A 20,209-nucleotide genomic window follows, 5' to 3' on the forward strand; every position below is an offset into this window, starting at 1 on the left:
CCTTATTGTCAGTACAGATTTTGAGCTTTGAATGTTCTGTCAACAAAGCCTGGATGACTTACTCCAGTGAATCTTCTAGGTGGTGCACTCTGCTGCAATTGTGCCTTAGCAGCTAAGGGGATTTAATATTCCAGTGCTGAACAATGTACGTTATGTGACTGCATTGTCGTGGAGGGTGCCCAGTTCCTTCAGTGGTATCGAAGCTGCACCCACCTAGGCAAATGGAGAGTTCTGTTAAACATCGAGTCTGTGCCTTGTGGAAGATGAAGGCTTCACTGAGACAAGAGTTGAGTTAATAATCAAACAAAGTCGACCGACGGACATGCTTTTGTCGTCAACTTCTTTGTATGGGCGGTGAGATTGCAGTTCTCCTAAATACTAGCTCCCAGGACGATTACACAGAGGAATTCAGTTACAATGAAGCCATTGAATGTCAATCGATATGATTAGACTCTCATTTGTCAGATTTATCATTTCTGCATTTGGTCCTTCTGTGGATCAATCTGATTCCAATCGCTTTCAGATTTTAAGTTCCAATTCCCGTCTGCGCCTGAACTTTCAACCCGTTTCCTCGCCAACATTTCTCCACCTGTCTTCAAAATATGTAAGGACGCTGTGAAGGACAGCGGAGATTTACAAATGTGTTGCTAATTCTGTATAAAATGGAGCTTCGTTGCACGATTGGTTAGACTGGGATTATTCTGCTTCAGACAGGGGAGGTGTCACAATAACAATTATAAACTTTCAATATTCATGGGTCTTGACAGAGGAGATACAGGCAGGTAGTTTGCCTATACTGTGAGGAGAGCACAGATGACATAATCTCAGAATTAGATATTGCCCATTTAATTCAGAAATGAGGACTAATTTCTTTGCTCAGGGGCCAGAGAGTCTGTGCCATTTTTACAACAAACACTGTTGAGTTTGAGGTGTTGGATACTTTCAGACTGTGTCAGATAGTTAATCAGAAAGATGATGAAAGTTTATCGAGGTAGGTGAGCAGAAAGGAGTTTAAAACGATCAGATCAACCAAATGTTCGTTGAATGTTGGGGTGGAGTCACATCTTAGACGGTGGGAGGAAACTGGAGCAAACCTACAGGAGGAATGTGCAAACCCCACCTGAGGCTCAACTCGAACCTGGGACGGTGATGTCGTGAGGCAACAGGGCTAACCACTGAGCCACTGGGCCATTTATAATGCTTTTGGTGGAATATTGTGACAAATCTTTTAAAATCCAGACTTTTGGAACCGAATCGAATTCAGGTGCACATGTTCACGAAATGCCTTTACATTTAAAGTCAATCAGCTTGGACATTATTTCCCCGCGGCTTCCAACCAACTAAACCCCATCCATACTCCTTTACCTAGCTACACACTGTCTCTCCTTGTGAAATTTATTCCTTGTGTGTCACCAAGTGTACCCTTCCAAATGCTTTGAAAAACAGATTCTGGGAGTGACAGCGATTCTGCTCTCATCATTTCTTCGTCCTTCAAAGTTTTATCAAAGGTTTTGAATGCCTGATGTTAAGATTTATACTTACTTGAAAGAGGAAATTTTCCACCTATTTACTCTGTCCAAACATTTCATAACGTGAAAAAACCCCAATAAGTCTTCCTTGGTTCAGGGATAATTGTTCTAAATTTTCCAAGAAAGCAAGTGAATAAAATCTCATCCTCAGTACACTGCGCCAGCATCGTCTGTCATGGCTTTACATCCCAGTAAATACCGTCATTATCCTCTCCGATAGAATCATAGAATCTTACAGTGCAGAAATAGCATTTCAGTCAATCGATCCAGTTTCCACTTTCTGAACAGCATCTCACCCAGACCTATGTCCCCGCCCTATTCCCTTATATTTCACCTGAAGAAGGGGCATCCCTCCCCTATATGATGTCAAATAAACCTGTTGGACGATAAACTGGAGTCCTCTGAATTCTGACCTGGTCCCCGAGTTACCCATGGCTAATTCACTTAACGTACTTAATTCTCTCCCTGGACACTAGAGGGCAATTTAACTTGGCCAATCAACCAAGCCTCAGACCGAACAGCAGTTCGTGCTGCGGGAAATGTTTCTGCAATCATATTTGGATACTTTTACCCTGTTTCTTCGTCAGCTTCCTGCTTCCAGTAGACATTTCAATCCGGAAAAAAAACTCTGTCAAATGGTTTTCATTCCAACACAAGATGCAGTTTGCAGAAATCACATATTTGCACTTTCACTGAAACTCTGCCTCCCTGAGAGCTGCAACCCTTCCTCACCTTGGTACAGGCAGCACTGTCCTTTCTGTGACATGCCCCATCGAGAATGGAAGGAAAAGTATCAATACTCGCACTTGGGAATGGGGCGACAGTTTTAAAATATTTACACTGTCCCCAGCGTAGAATTGAGCCTTGTGACAGGCGGGGACACTACCGAAGACAAGTGTGTCAAAGGAGGTCCTTCAGCCAATTGTGGCCGCACTTGTCAAAAACAACTGCTTAATGAACTGAATCCCATTTCCCAATGTTTATCCCACAGCCTAATATATCTTGGCATCATAAGTTCACATCTGAATTTTTATTCAGGTCGTAAAGGTTTCTGCCGCTCTGAACAATGCAGACAGTTTATTCCAAATTCCAATCCCCCAGCTGGCTGATAAAGCTTTTCCGCACATCTTCTCAAACCGTTCTGCCTTTCTCCTTAAATCTGTGGCCCGTGCTGATCGATCTCTCCATCAGTGGGAAACTCGTTCAGTCATCCCTGTCCATACACTAACTCAATCATGTCTTCTCTCCATCTCCTTTGCACTGCGACAAACAGTCCACTCTGTCCTGTCTTTCTTCACAACTGAAACTCTTCAGCCCAAACAGTATCCCGGTAAATATCTCCTGCAATTTTCTCAGTGTGATCACATGCCTGCGATAATGTGACTGGCAAAACTGCGCACAAAACATTTGCTTGAACCTAATGAGCATTTGTTTTAAAATTTCTGTATTAGTATGAGGGCGATTATGGCTAGGCAGAATTTATTACCCATTCCGAATTGCCCAGAGGGCAGTTGAGACTCAACCATACTGCTATGAGTCTGAAATCACATGCAGGCCAGATCAAGAAAGGATAGCCGATTCCACCGCAAAATGCCATCTTTGAAACAGTTTTATTTTCAACAATTGTCAATGGATCTATTGAAGTCAATAGATTCTTCATTGAAGATGTTTGATGAATCAAATTTGAAAATCTTAGCATGATGGGATTCAAGCCCGAGTACCCAGACTATTTGCTCGGTCTCTGGATTATCAGTACGATGAAATTGACACAAGACCATCGCAGAAACCACAAAAGATGATCTTTATTAATAAAATATCTTTTCCCCAAAACTGCCCTGCGTCCTTTTCATGAGCCTGAGTCTCCAGTTGTCTCTGGCCTATGTCAGCATAAGCTGCTACATGGGGGTTGATTTCGCAACGGCGGTATCCAAATGGATCGACTTGTTTGGGCGTCCCGCTGGTGGGATTGGGGCACCTTCACGCAACAACAGTGACCGCAGCAGCAGCACAGACAAAACAACATCAATGTGAAAGAGAGTGATAGATTGTGCATTGCCTCAGAGAAATGGGAGGTGGGGGGAGGGATGGAAAGGAGGTTTAATGATTGTGGGAAGGAGAGGAATCTCCGACAACGGGTCTTTTTGAATCCTGTTATATGAAACGCAGAGATGTAAGAGAGCGGAAGTTGAAGGTAAAATAATTAATTTCTTAGCATGTGTCACAAAAAGAACAACGGAGGGAACACTTAGTGCCGTGATTTGGTTTCAAATCGAGGTTGCTGTTGTCACAATGCAAAATACCGACAATCACGATCACAGTAACCACAGAACAGGATGCTTGCAAGCAGCAATAAGTGGACTAGCAGAGGAAATGTTCGGAAGAACAGCAAGTGTACATTATCAGCAATCAGCAAACAGTGACAGACATGTGGGAACTGAGAATGAGCTGAATCTTTCAGTTCGATGTCCTCAGAGGCTGTGGAGATCCCTTGAATGAGAATGTTGAAAACTGAGATTGATCGATTTCGACAAAACATCAAAGTCTCGGCGACAGTACAGAATATTGCTGAAATGTATTCTTCAATAGCATTTTAGCTTAACATCGGCACAGCCGCCCAGATCCGAAGGGAAATTAGGATGGGAATGAGTGCGGAGAGTTACTCTCTGGCTCCAGTGATGCAACAGGTGAGCGTGCTGTCCTTCTAGGATGGTATAGCGGCGCAAGGAATTCCGAGATTGAGTGTGGTCCTGCTCAAGGTAATGGTTGTCCCCGTTTATACTATCATAGCGATTTCTAGTGCATCTTTCTAAGACAGCTGAGTGGCACAACTGGGGCGTGTTGAGCCCTTAACTTTGCAGTGGTGGGTTTAAAAGATGATTTTGCTATTTGGATCTGTTTTTCTGACACTGGCGGTGGCAGCTACATTTGATCTCATCAGCTCAGTATCAGTTTCTTCCACACAGGCACGATTTCAACCTGGAGAATGTGGTGTTGGGGTGATATTTTAAACTTGTCATCCTTGGCGATTGGAACACGGAAAGCGTGATGTTTAAGTTCCACGAATAAAACCTGAAATGCAAGCCTGACCTCAGGAGCAGAGATCCTGACTTTAATTTGCTGCAATCCCATTCATTCATGTCTCTTATGCAGGGGATTCTACCATCTTCACCCAGTCCTGCCTACGAGAGACTCCAGGACCAGAAAAAAAACATGAGCTGACCCTAATCCAAGAATCTCCTCTGTGTGGGGAAGCAGTCTAGTCGGCCCGTCCTGTCCACACGTCCATCCGAAGCGCATCCCACCAGACCCCACGCTATTCCCTATCCCATAAGCCTGCATTTTCCATTGTTGATACCTGTAACTGGCACATCTTTGGTTCGAGGGAGAAATAAAAACACAAACACAGAGAGAATGTGCAGAGTGCCCACAGACAGTTACCCGAGGCTGGGATGGCACCCGAGTTTATGGTGCAGCCAGATAGCAATGAACGAGGGGCGAACAATAAATGTTGTCCTGACCAGTCATACTCACACCCTGTGGGTGAATGAGAAACAATGAAAACATATTCACAACATGAAAAACAGGATTTGTATCTGTCTGGACACAATTTGAAAGGATCGTTCACACTGGGTAGAAAAAAGGACGCTGATACCACAGAGAAAGCAGAGCAATGTGGGAACTGCTGGAAAGGGATTCAATTAAATACATAAATGGAAACGCATTTAATCAATAACACTGGGGAGAGACCGTTCACCAGTCCCGTGTGTGGGAAGGCATCTCTAAGCAAAACAACCTCCGGAGCCTCCTGCAGGATTATATATCCCATCAGGTGTTCGATTATGCTGTCAGTGTTGCTGTTAATCCCAACCAGCTATTTGTTCCATAGCGTCAATCATAGAGTTATACAGCATGGAAACAGGCCCGTCAGTCCAACCAATCCATGCTGAACATACTGCCAAACTAACCTTGTCCTATCTGCCTCCTCCTGTACCCGTTGAGTGGTTATAATGCCGTTGTAGTTTTATTACTTTGTTGTTAATCAAAAGAAACCTGGTAATATTTTGGGGACAAAGGGTTCAGGTCCTGTTATGACAGATAGTGGATTTTGAATTCAATACGCACCTGGAATTGAAGAGTCTCGTGGTGACCTGCATCAGTTGTGTGGAAAATCCCATCTGATTCACTCATGCCAGTTCGGGAAGCAAACTCTCATATTCATCTGCTCTGTCCCACAGTAGACTCCAGATGCATAATATCGTGGTTGACTCTTAAATGTCCCCTGGGAAATAACTAATGTACTAGGCATGAATAAGTTTATTTTAAAAATCCTACTTTCCCATTCCTGTTTGGAATCAATTGTCCTTTAAATGTTGCAAAGGTACCCTCAGCCATCACTTCCTCAGCAAGTTAATTGCACACGTAAAACACCTTCCCTAAAAAGAGCCTTAGATGTTTTTTTTTAAAAAACCCTCTCTCTTTTCATCTTAAACATATGCCCTCTCGTCTTGAAATCCCCATCCTGGGAAAAGGCATCTATCGTTAACTGTAACTTACCTCTCAATAATTCATAAACTTCTGTCAGGTCGCCGCTCAAACCCCTAAACTAGAGTGAAAACACTCTCAACTCGGAGAAAGTGAGAACTGCAAATGAGACATCAGAGTCGACAGTGTTGTGCTGGGAAAGCACAGCAGGTCAGGCAGTATCTGAGGAGCAGGAGAATCGACGTTTCTGGGAAGAGCCTGATGAACGACACTAGCGCGAATAAAAATGATTCTCCTGCTCCTCGGATTCTGTGTTACCTGTTGTGGTTTTCCAGCACCCCAATCTCGAATCGGAAAATAGTCTCAGCCTATCCAGCCTTTCATTATAACTCAAACCTGCAACACGCAGCAACATGCGTGTATACCTTTTCTGAACCTGCTCCAGCTGAATAATATCATTCCGACAACTGGGCGATCGGAACTGGACATAATATTCCAGAAGAGGCCTCATCAATGTCCTGCAAGATTTCAACATAACGTCCCAACTAGTATACACAAAGGACTGAGCAATGAAGGGAAGTGTGTCAAATACCTTTGAACCACCTCGTCTGTAGGTAATGCAAACTACAAGGAATTATGTAAATGCACACCGAGCTTCCATGTTCTCCAAGCATGTTAAATGCCTTTGAACCATCTTGTCTGCAGGTAATGCAAATCACAAGGAATGATGTACCTGCATCGCAAGCTTCCGTGTTGTCCAACATACGCAAAGCCATATTCTTTTTGTTGTACCAAAATGCAATACCTGCCTTTATTCAGATTGAACTCCATGTTACATTTTTTAGTCCAACGACTCATTGGATTAAGATCCTTTTGAAACTTAGATAAACTTCCTCACTGTCTACAATTCTGGTGTCGCCTGCAAGCCTACGAAGCATGCTTGCAGTGAGTCCCACTGTTTTCTCATATAGATCAATGATTCATATTTACTTGTAGTGGCCGTGATTTAGCAGTGTGGAGATCATACAACAGTTAGTCATGCAATTAACCATGAGGAAGAAAGCCGCAGACTGCAGGGAGATATCAAACAATTGGAAATAAAAATGGTGAAAGCAATTCATTCCAGGGAAGTGGGTGATAGTGAGGCAAAATTAAACTTTAAACCAGCTGACCATGCTCCAGTTGTGGCACTCAGCTGTCTCAGCAAGATGCACTGTAGATTGCTGTTATTATAAACGCGAACACATTTTCCTCTCTGCCCCGCCTTTGACCAGTAGCACTCCCAACCTCGGAGTTGCTTGGGCGTCTAAACCATCATAGAAATAACATGCATTCTCCGGTTGTGTCACTTGAGCCCTCGAGTATCTCTGCGACCTCATTCCCATCTCGATTTCAAGTTGGATTCTCGCGACTGCGCCTCAGTTCCTCTGATTCTGGGGCTAGGAACTGGGACTACATAGCAGCAGTGGTTACTGCCTTGTGGGGGAAACTCGTGAAGTGTACGATATTAAACTGCATTGCTATTGAAGCATATATTTCAACTAAAGCTTGGTAAAAACAATGACTGCAGATGCTGGAAACCAGATTCTGGATCAGTGGTGCTGGAAGAGCACAGCAGTTCAGGCAGCATCCGAGGAGCAGTACAATCTACGTTTCGGGCAAAAGCTCTTCATCAGGAATAAAGGCAGAGAGCCTGAAGGGTGGAGAGATAAGTGAGAGGAGGGTGGGGGTGAGAACAAAGTAGCATACAGTACAATAGTTGAATGGGGGAGGTGATGAAGGTGGTAGGTCGGGGAGAGCCTGAAGTGGATAGGTGGAAAAGAAGATAGGCAGGTCGGCCAAGTCAGGGCAAGTCATGGGGACAGTGCTGAGCTGGAAGTTTGGAACTGGGGTGGGGTGGGGGAAGGGGAGATGAGGAAAGTGATGAAGTCCACGTTGATGCTCTGGGGCTTTAGTGTTCCGAGGCGGAAGATGAGGCGTTCTTCCTCCAGGCGTCTGGTGGTGAGGGAGCGGCGGTGAAGGAGGCCCAGGACCTCCATGTCCTCGGCAGAGTGGGAGGGGGAGTTGAAATGTTGGTCCACAGGGCGGTGTGGTTGATTGGTGCGGGTGTCCCAGAGATGTTCCCTAAAGCGCTCTGCCAGGAGGTGTCCAGTCTCCCCAATGTAGAGGAGACCGCACCGGGAGCAACGGATACCATGAATGATATTGGTGGTTGTGCAGGTAACAAGAGCTGCAATGTCCCCGGAGACTTTAATGCTTTGGAGAAATCTATTTATCTCAGCCTTCAGTACATTAACAATGGTATCACCACAGCATCTGTGGGCACCGATGTTAAACGGTCAGCCCATTCTGAGTTCCCATATATCTGCCACTGTTCGCTAAGCACTGATATTTTGCATTTGGTGCTCTGCCTAGCATTTCTAATGGTACTTTACTTATTGCTAGTGGTTAGTGTGCCCATCGGTAGGTGCCGTGATCATATAGTGGTTAGTACTCTGTGTTGTGGCCGCAGCAACCTCGGTTTGAATCCGAGTCACGACAGTAATTGCTCTCTGTGTCCCAGGCTTTTGTGAAACACAAAGGAATCAGTTGTTTTAACATGGTGATTTTCTCCAAGGTGATGTTTTTTTTTCCTTCAAGCTCTGCTCGGTCACATCTCTGTGCTTCATATGTCAGAATTCAAATCCACCCGTTCTCAGAGATTTCTTTCCTCCTCCGACCACTAACCGAACTTTCCGTCCCACACCCCATTTCATTAATTTAGAGATGCTGGCGTTGGACTATGGAGTACAAATTTAAATATCACCCAACACCAGGTTATGGTCTTACTGGTTTAATTGAAGCACTCGGTTTCGGAGCGCTGCTCTTTCATCATTTCCTATTTCACTAAGGCATTGCAGAATCTAATACAAACTCTCATCTTGATACCGATCAGTCTGCGTGGCTGCGGTCATTATTGCTGGGTGAACGTGCCCCAGCCCCACCATCGGGACCTGCAGACCATTTGATCCATTTGGTTACCACTATTGTGAGATCAATACTCATGTAGCACCTTTTACTGACATGGACCAGGGATTATTGGAGGAGTGGGGGGGGGGGGGGGCGGTCAAGCTCAGGAAAATGGCACAGGACAGTATCGGGGAAAAGCGACTTAATTGGATAAGATCAGTTTCACTGTTTTTCTGCAATGGCCGAGCGCTATTACCACTAACCACTGAACTGTTAATTCAGATGTCAGGGTCCCGGGATTGACTCCGACCATGCTAGGTGCTAGAATTGGGATTCAATAAATATCTGGAATTACGAATCTAATAACACCTATGTATCCATGTACAATTGTTGAAAAATCAAAACCATTTGACGTCCTTTAAGGAATGGAACTGCCATTCTTACCTGCTCGGGCCTCCATGTGACTTCAGGCTCACTACAATATGGTTTAGTCTCAACTGCCCGCTGTGCAATTAGGGATAGCAATAAATACTGCCGAACCAGCGACGCCCTCATACTGTAACAGAATAGAAAAAAAAAACTTCCAGATTACTGTGTGCAGTTCTGCAATTCACAGTACAGCATGGATGTGATCGTACTGGGAACGTTGCAGTAAAGATTCACTGGGATATTGTCTGGGATGAAGAGTTTCAGTTATGAGGAGAGATTTGGCAGACTGGGGTAGTTTGTCACTGAGCAGAGGAGATTGGAGAAGACATGACTGAGATGTACAAACTGCTGAGGGATATGGATAGGATAGGCTGAAAGAAGCGTTTCTTATTGATGGAGAGATCGAACACTGGGCTCAGAGATTTCGGAAAAAGGTAGAAAGGTTAGAGTAGATATGCGGAAAGGGTCAGAGAGGCCGGAATCGTTCTAACATTAAAAAAATTGAGATGTTAATTTGTGATGCCTAAACATATAAGACTATGGGCTAAGCGATGGAAAGCTTGATTCAGGTCGTTAAGCAGTTGCGTTGGACAAGTGCGGCCACAACAGGATGAAGGGCTTCCTTCGATGTTGTCATCCTCCACAGTATCGTGGTTAGTGTCCCCGCATGTCACAGGGCTCAATTCTCCATTGAGGGAATCGTAAAGGTTTTAAACCTGTCGCTCTGTTCCCCACTGAGGTTATTAATGCTTGGCCTTCCATTCTCGATTGGATATGTCACAGGAAGGACAGTGCTGTCTGAATCAGCTGGAGAAGGATTGCAGCTCCTGGGGAGAGAGAATGTCAGTGAAAGTGCAAACATGTAACTTCTGCAAACTTCTGCACTTCTGTGTTGGAATGAAAACCATTATATAGAGTTGTTCCTGACTAAAATGTTTATTTAAAGCAGGAATCTGAGGAAGAAAACAGAGCAAACCCATTCAGATCTGAGTGCAGAAATATTCCTAGCAGCACTAATGAGGTTGTACAGCGTAGAACCGCGTTTGGATGCATTGAAATCAGGTTGGTGGGCGCAGCTTGCTTTCACGAAGCGGAGTTACCAGTGTGTAAAGCCATTACACATGATACAGATCGGTTTCAATGTGATGGTACATTTGCTCAGTGGTTCGCACTGCTGTTAAGTCTGTAGATTAGGTGGATTGGCCATGTTAAATTATGCTGATGTGTCCACGGAGTGAATTCAGTATCTTAAGTGAATTAGCCATGGATAATGCAGTGATAAGGTCAGCAGTCACATGATGCCAGGTTTTATTCCAAAAGGTTTATTTGAAATCACTAGTCGGACGCCTACGGGGATAAAGAAGGGAGCTCGATCCGGTTGAGATGCTGTTCAGAATGTCCCTACAGACTCGATTGGCTGAACTGTACTTTCTGCATTCTTGGGAATCTGTGATTCTATCAGCGAAGGCACTGCCAGCGTTTAGTGGGCTGCTAAGACGTTAGAGACGATGCTGAGGGCGTTTAGTTGGGATGAAAGTTTATTTATTTGTGTGTTGGAAAATTTGAAAGTGAACCAAGTAAAACCGAATGGAAGTTTTCCGGAGTATTCGAGGTTTGGAGAGAGTAAATAAGTGGTAAATTCACTCATTCAAGTTCGTATATTTCTGAACGTCAGGTATTCAAAACCATCGATGTAGGACAAAGAAATGATGGGAGCAGAATTTCTGTCTCTCAGAGAATCCGTTTCCAAAACATTTGGAAAGGCACATTTAGACTCACACAAGCAGTGTGTTTCACCAGGAGAGAGACAGCCTGGGGCCAGGTAAAAGTGTAAAAGTGGTGTGTGGTTGGGGGGCGGGGGTAGAAGATGCGAGGAAACAATGTCTAATTTGGATGACTTCAGATGCAAAGAAATATCGGAAACGTATGCAGCTGAACAAGATTCAGCAAAAAACCTCAGAGTTTTGAAAGATTTCTCTTCATATTTCAAATGAAGCATTATAAATGGAACTGAGCAGATTTTGCATATTGTCAAGGAAAGCTATTCCATAATGAACAGGAAGTGACCCGTCTCTTAGAGATCGATTTCCTGCTTTAATCCCATGGTTTAAAGATGGGAGGACAATCACCATGATATTGAGTTCATTTGATACCCAATGAAATCTGCCAAAGTAACTGAGACTCAAAACTGGCATCTTGTTTTGTAGTTTAACCTTCTGTTTATCTCATAAGTATTTTCTTTAAGCTGAAATAAACTCGGACCAAAATTGAATGCAACATTAAACGTTCCAATCACATAAATACAATTCACTTCTGATCATTGCAATGAACAAAGTGAAGTTGCAGCAAAATTAATAAAATGAAACGAACAACACTTCATTTCTGGGAATTTTTTCCACTTCAGGTTCAACCATATGAGAAAGCCCATCGAACTAAAACATCACCTTCACTTCTCTGTCCATATATATTTCTTCAGAGAAACTGTCTGAAGAAATTATACGTCAAGACTAAATGTGTGTGTGAATGTGACGGGAATTTCATGTTTGCTGGTTCATTCTGAGACAGTTCCGACTCGGAATGAATCAAGGACAAGGTATTCCGTCCAAGGACAAGGTCCATTTCTTGGATTTTGCTGGTATTACTATTCCGCTGAAAGCAGAAACATAATGGTATGGATTCGATTGCGCTCAGGGAATTTCTTATCTTCTCGGTGCACCATACGTAATCTTGATGTGGTCACATGTGAGCGCCTTTGCCATGGGCTGAAGTGGCCCAGAGGTGAAGGCGATGGGTTGCTCTTCCATTGCGCATGTGTGGATTTGATTCAGACTCTGGCTGTTACTTCTATCAAACACAGCTGTGGTTTCTCTTTGTGCCTCGCATCTTTAATGTACATTGGATGGAGATTCTTGCTCTTGCCCTTCATTGGACCGGAGATTTGTGATACATCGATGTCGAAATAAAGCAATTTGATTCTGTTGTAAGTTAGATTGGGATAATGTAAAGGAGTGTAACGTTTCTTTCTTCCTTTCATTCTGTCTTGACTTTCTATGAATTTACATCGAATAAAAGTGAAACAAGTAAGGAGAGATCGGGTGCAATAGTTTATCCAGTGAGATTGTGAATTTTAATGTAACATTCCACACAAAGTTTTGATCAGTATTTTAACCAGTCAATTGAATTGTAACTGCAGAATACTTTTACAATGAAACGAATCATTCATTCTTCCACAATCTTTTGTTGTGTGAATCATACCGCGATCAATCATCCAGCGTGGTCACCAAGTTGGCAACCACATAAGATCCACGAATTTTCTTTAGCAATCACAGCGTCTGCACATACCCATCTGTGGTGTGCCCCGTGCCATTTATGCCTTCAAGCTACAGCACATTTCATGTTCATCAGTTTATGAGTCTAGTTCCTGATCTGTCTGATCAGTTTGAGAAACTTGTCTATCACTTCATCCCATTCCCTCAGAATTCTAAACTTATCCATAAAATAAGGCGTTACATCAAATGATATAGGATTGGGAGTCGGCCATTCAGCCCATCGAATCTTCTCCGCCATTCAACAAACTCATGGCTGATCTGATAATCTTCACCTCCATTCTCCTGCCTCACCTCGATAATGCTTCATCGAATTTCTGGTTAAATATCTGTTTGGCACAGTTTGAAAATGCACAACAAATCAGCCTCAACATCAGTTTGAGGAAAGAGTTCCACAGAAATCACTGGGCCCTGAGAAAAGAAAATCCTCCTCATTTCTGAATTAAATAGGCAATATCTAAGTCTGAGTTCATGTCCTCTGGTGCTCTCCTAATACCAGAGGGCAAACCACCTGACCGTATCTACCCTGTCAAGATCCCACGAATATTGAACGTTTATAATTGTTATTATGTGATTATAGAGCTCCATTTTATACAAGGTTGGCACCTTTTTTGTAAATCTCTGCTGTCCCTCATACCGTCCTTACATATTAATAAGGCAGTTGGAGAAATTTATGTGAGGCAACGGTTGAAATTTCAAGCACAAACGAGAATTGGAACTTGAAATCAGCTAGCGACTGGAATCAGATTGGTCCACACAACAAAGAAATAGAGTAATTATAAATCTGACAAATGAAAACCTAATCATATTCCATTGACATTCAATGGCTTTACTGTAACCTAGTTCCCCTGTGTAATCGTCCACGGAGCTAGAATTTGGGAAAAAAGGATTGAGACCGGCTATAGAAACATTTCCAGCAACAAAAACATGTCCGTTCGTAGATTGTAAACTCAACTCATTGCTCCGTGAATCCTACATCATTTGCAAGGTACAAATGAGATGTGGTACAGAACTCTCTCCATTTGCCACTACTCGAAATGTAATGTTAAGGTCAATGATAAGGATAAGGGTAATGACATTGAGGTTGAAAGCAATAACCTGGGGAGGAGAGAAGAGGGACAAGTGGACAACCTGATCCAGTGTGAAATAGGGAATAGTGACTTCTTCAACACTTAAGGAACTGGACACCATCCACGACAATGCAGTCACTTGATTGTACCCGATTCAATACCTGAATATTTATTCCCTTCACCGTTAAGGCACAATAGCAACAGAGTGCACCAACTACACAACGCACTGGAGTAACTCATCCGAGAATTTTTGACCGAACCTTCAAATCTGAACAGCTGTACTGACTAATAGGACAAGGTTGGAACATGGAACGAAACATCACCATTTGCAAGTTCCCCTCCAAGGCCAATAGCAGCCTGAGTTTGAAAGGAATCAATGATAAACTCATTGAGTGGCGAATCAGTCTAGATTGGCAAAGTTGCATACTACCACCCTCCATCTTTAATCTAAAAACTTTATAAATGTTGATTAATGCAGTGATCAGACTTGTCTGAAACTCGGATGCTGCCTGACCTGCTGTGCTTCTTCAGCACCACTCAACTCTTGACTCTGATCTCCAGCATCTACTTTACGCACTTCCGACCAACTGATTCCCCTGTCCATTGATCTTCAGCGATCATGAATGTCCACTCCAAGATCACGTTGTCTGTCGACACCACACAGAATTCTCATTGCTATTGTTTCTTCTCCCCAATTTCGTTAACACTAATTGTTCTGAATTCAATGCAATTCGCTATTTTTCCTATCCATCTTATTGATACATCCCTGCAGTCTCTGACATTCTTCGTCATAGTCAACTACACGACCAATTGTTGAATCATCAGCAAACCTTTGAATCATGGCTCCTACAACTAAGTCTAAATCATTGGTCTACATCAAAAAACAGTGGAACTCCACTGGAAACACGCATACAAACCTGGTTCATTTTTGGTTGGGGTGAACAAATGCGATAACAGCAGAATCGAACTCCTACTGTAATTTGGAAACTTGCTGTTCACTCTGTCAGTTGTTCTCCGGAGTGATCACTTCTCACATATGGATGTGGTGAGTGATCTGTGCGCATTCTAACTGAGCAAGTGAGTTTACACCTCAGTGGGTAATTGAATCCCTTCCAGCAGTCACCCCATGGCCCTGATTTCTTGGCGTTGCGGGTATCCTTTTGTCTATTTAATTTGAATTCGAGTCCACACAGGCACGATTCCCATTTCTCCCGTTGTCCATGTATGTTTATGCTTCCTTATTCTCCCACGAAAAGTTGTTATCATTGGTCTGAAGACCATTAGTTCTTCATTCGTACTTCACCTTCAACTGAGTCAGAGGGTATTTATGGGTGAACCACATTGTTGTGGGTCTGGAGACACATGTTGGTAGGACTCATTATGGTCAGCAGATTCCCCTTTCGAAGGGACATGAATGAATGAGTTTTCTGCATATTAAAGTCATTGTCTCTGTTCCTGAGGTTGGGTTCATTTTCCAGATTTTGTTCATCGAATTCAAATAACAACAGCTGTCACATTCCATTCTTCAAAGATTACAAGCCCAATAGATCGCCGCTGCACTTACAACTCCCTGCTGCCTTTCTCCATTCAAAGAATGACATTGTCAATTTCGATTATCCCAGATGGAGAGCGAATACTACGCGTTCCTGTATTGGAATGGAAGAAAAGTACAATGGCTTGGAGTGTTTAATGGAGCAAGAGACTGATGTGGAGACGATGTGAGCAAAATCAGTTCTTACTGTCAAGTAACAAAATACCGTTTTGTTAAGGGAAATCTCTTAGAATGCTTTCAATACATCGGCCTCTCACTTAAGGCTTCAGTAAGCTTGCTCTGAGCCAATCAGTGTTGATTAATGCTGCTGCTGAATCTTAATAATATAATAAATTGAGACGAAGTTGACCTTCCACCTCGCCTTTGACCAGAAGCACTCCCATCCTCAGCATTTCACTCGCTTGAATAGATAGAAAATGTCTTTTCGCTGGTGGCGCGCAGTCCAGAACTGGAGGGCATAGATTTAGGTTGAGAAGGGGAAGATATAAAAGAGACCTAAGGGTTAACCTTTTCATACAGAAGGTGGTGCGTGTATGAAATAAGCTGCCAGAGGAAGTGGTGGAAGCTGGTAAAATTGCAACGTTTCAATGGCATTTGGATGAGTATAAGAATAGGAAGGGTTTGGAGGGATATCGGCAGCGTGTTGGCAGGTGGGACTAGATTAGGTTGAGATATTTGGTCGGCATGGACGGGTTGGACAAAAGAGTCTGTTTCCATGCTGTACATCTCTATGACTCAATGTCTGCACCTTTACCAATCATGTCACTGGTGCCACAGAATAGCTTCACGTGCTCATTTCCGCCCCCACTTCCGATTTGATATTAGCGGCTGAGCCACAAAGTTTGCCTGATTCTGGTTATGTTACTGACTGCAGCAATGGGTATCTCCTTGTGTGGGTAAGTTCGTGCAGCAAAAGTTTAAAAACTCATTGTTATTGAAACATATATTGCAATAATATCTCGCACTATCCCCTGAAACATTTTGTTTCTCGAAATCCATCAAACTCAGTCTTCAACATGCAGTCCGATGGAGCCACCACAGCGTCTGAGGATATCGAATTTAAAATTCAGCCAATTCTGAATTCCCATATGTCTGCTATCCCTCGCCTAATATTCCTGTTGTACATCTGCTACTCTTCCTAACATATCTTCTGTCACTGTAATTAATGTTGTTTTTAAACGCGTGTCTCTGCATGACTCAGTAATGGTTTCAATGATAAGATATTCTGCATTGTGGCTGCAGTAACCTCGTACGAATCCGAGTCACTGCATTTTATTCCTTGTGACTCATGCAGAGAACACACAGAAATAAATTAGTTGATTTTACATGAAAACATTCTCAGAGATTATGATTACTTTGCCACCAAACCTCTCTCTCTCGCACCCATCTCTGTGAGTCATATTTCAGGATTCAGACTCACCCCTTCTCGGAGTCTTCCCTCCCTCCGCAATCACATAACTCCTTTAAGTCCCCCCTCCCATTTCCCTTACAATTACTTACACATAGATCCCATGCAGTTGGTGTTGCGGCTGTCCACTCACTGTTGCTGTGTGACCATGCCCAAGGCTCACCATCGGGATCTTCAAACTAGTTGTTCCATTTGGATACCGCGGTTGTGAGATCACTCCTCATGTCGCAGCTTTTACTGACATGGATCAGCGATTATTGAAACATCAGGCTCAGGAAAAGGGCGCAGGGCAGCATTGAGGAAAAGAAACTTTAATCAAAAAACAACAGTTTTTTTGTCGAATTGCGCATCATTTATTTCATAGAACATAGAACATAGAATAATACAGCGCAGTGCAGGCCCTTTGGCCCTCAATGTTGCGCCGATCCAAGCCCACCTAACCTACACTAGCCCACTATCCTCCATATGCCTATCCAATGCCCGCTTAAATGCCCATAATGATGGAGAGTCCACCACTGCTACTGGCAGGGCATTCCATGAACTCACGACACGCTGAGTAATGAACCTACACCTAACATCTGTCCTATACCTACCACCCCTTAACTTAAAGCTATGTCCCCTCGTAATAGCTGACTCCATACGTCGAAAAAGGTTCTCACGGTCAACCCTATCTCAACTCTTAATCATATTGTACACCTCTATCAAGTCACCCAAAAAACCTTCTTTTCTCCAATGAAAACAACCTCAAGTGCCTCAGCCTTTCCTCATACGATCTTCTTACCATACCAGGCAACATCCTGGTAAACCTCCTCTGCACCCGTTCCAGTGCCTCCACATCCTTCCTATAGTATGGCGACCAAAACTGCACACAATGCTCCAGGTGCGGCTGCACCAGAGTCTTATACAACTGCAACATGATCTCAGGACTCCGGATCTCAATTCCTCTACCAATCAAAGCCAGTACGCCATATGTCTTCTTCACTGCACTATTTACCTGGGTGGCAACTTTCAAAGATCTGTGTACATGGAGACCAAGATCCCTCTGCTCATCCACACTACCAAGTATCCGACTATTAGCCCAATCTTTTTGTTATTCTTACCAAAGTCAATCACCTCACACTTAGCTACATTGAACACCATATGCCACCTTTCTGCCCAGTTCTGCAGCTTATCTATATCCCGCTGCAACCTGCCACATCCTTCCTCACTGTCAACAACTCCTCCGCAAACTTGCTCACCCAACCTTCTAGCCCCTCCTCTCGGTCATTTATAAAAATGACAAACAGCAATGGTCCCAAAACAGATCCTTGCGGAACACCGCTAGTAACGGCACTCCAAGATGAACCTTTACCATCAACTACTACCCTCTGTCTTCGTCTAGCCAGCCAATTCCTAATCCAAACCCCCAACTCACACCCAATGCCATACCTCCGTATTTTTTGAAGTACCCTACCATTGGGAACCTTATCAAACGCCTTACTAAAATCCATAAATACCACATCTACCGCTTTCCCCTCGTCCACCTCCTTAGTCACCTTCTCAAAGAATGCAATAAGGTTTGTGAGGCACTACCTGCCCTTCACAAAACCATGCTGACTATCCTTGATCACATTATTCCTATCCAGATGTTCATAAATCCTATCCCTTCCAATTCTCTCTAAGACTTTGCCCACTACAGAAGTCAGACTCACCGGCTTATAGTTAATAGTGTTATCCCTACTCCCCTTCTTGAACAAGGGAACCACATTTACTAGCCTTCAGTCTTCTGGCACTACTACTGTAGACAACGAGAACATAAAAATCAAGGCCAATGGCTCTGCAATTTCGTCCCGGAGAATCCTAGGATAAATGCCATCAGGCACAGGAGACTTATCTATTTTCACCTTATCTATTTCACTTGTTCATTCGGCTCAAGCGAGACCAATGTCTGAAGTTACGCAATTTATATTGCAGCAGGGATGTAGTAGGAAGGGAAACGATGCAGGGGAGATTTGATAAGATATTGTCTGGGCTACAGAAGTGCGATTGGACAAACTAGAGTTGTTTTTCTTCGAGCAGAGGAGATTGAGGGGGGCATGATTAAGATGTAAGATGTACAGAGGGATATGGATAGAATAGACTGAAGTACATGTTACACTTTGATGGAGACTTCGACCACGGTTGGCCATCGATTTAAGGTCAGAGGCGTGGAAAATCGTTTTCAAACAGTGGGTGTTTGAAATCTGGAATACAGTGTATGCAAGGATCGAAGAGGCAGAAATCCCCATAACTTTCCGAAATACTCGGATGTGAATTTGTGATGCCAAGACATATAAGGCTATGGGTAAAGTTATTTGAAATGGAGTTCTGACAGTTCAGTGATTGTTACTGAGCAATACAGCTATTCCATTCCAAGGACGGGTTATTAACACCTGTCCTTCCATTCTCGAAGGGACATGTCACAGAAAGAACTGTTCTGTCTGAATCAACGTGGTGAAGTACTGATGCTCTCAGGGAGACAGAGTGACAGTGATAGCGCAAACACGTGACTTCTGCAAGCTGTACCTACTGTCAGTGTTTGAATGAAAATCATTAAATACTTTTGCTCCGGATTGAGCTGTTTATTTATAGCATGTAGCACAGGAAGATATACATTCTGCCCTTTCCCCACAAGCTCATACCACTGAATACCGGCACAATGCAAGAAACTTTCTCTCTGTACTCCATCGTCCAATCCTTCTTGACTTCCAGCACTTCCCCATATGGCACCATTCCACGAAATCCAAGAAGGTGCAATGCTGATCGTTTATGATGTCTCTCCTCATTGTGTAAGTTTCAGTGATTTATTTGCCCATCATTCAATTTGGCAAACTGCATTTCCCGCTCACAATGTGATCTCGTCCAGATTGGGGAGAGAACAAAAAAGTGGGTGACAAACGTGTGTGCACCTTCGTTCTGTCTGCAAGCAAAATAAGACCCTGATCTTCCAGGTACCTGTCACTGCAACATCGCACTGTTTTCCCATGCATCCATTTCAGTTTCGTCTGCTGCAGAGCTCCCGCACAGCACAGCGCGATTTGGATGAGCGGAACATCATTTTCTGCTGAGACGCCGTGCAATCTTCAATAACCATTATCGAGTTCAATCATTTTAGACCCTGTCCATCTTCTTTCACATTCCTGCCCCACCTACACATACCATTCGTTCCAAAGGCGGATCGTTTGGCTCGAAAATCTCTCCCCAGATGCACTGGACCTACTGATTTTGTTCCGTTATTTCTGCTTTTCTTTGGATAACTTTATTCTGTTCTGATCAGCAGCCTTCAGGAAGCGTGTGTTTGCACGGAAGCGTGGTCAGAGGAGATTTACCAAGATGGTTCCTGAGCTCGAACATTCCCCCTGTGTAGATAAGCAAAAGTGAGGGCTGCAGATGCTGGAGCTCAGAGTCGAGAGTGTAGTGCTGGAAAAGCACAGTACGATAGACAG

Source organism: Chiloscyllium plagiosum, unplaced genomic scaffold (genome assembly GCF_037043375.1).
Source record: "Chiloscyllium plagiosum isolate Xiang-an unplaced genomic scaffold, Cpla_swu_hap1 HiC_scaffold_82, whole genome shotgun sequence".
Lineage (NCBI taxonomy): Eukaryota > Metazoa > Chordata > Chondrichthyes > Orectolobiformes > Hemiscylliidae > Chiloscyllium > Chiloscyllium plagiosum.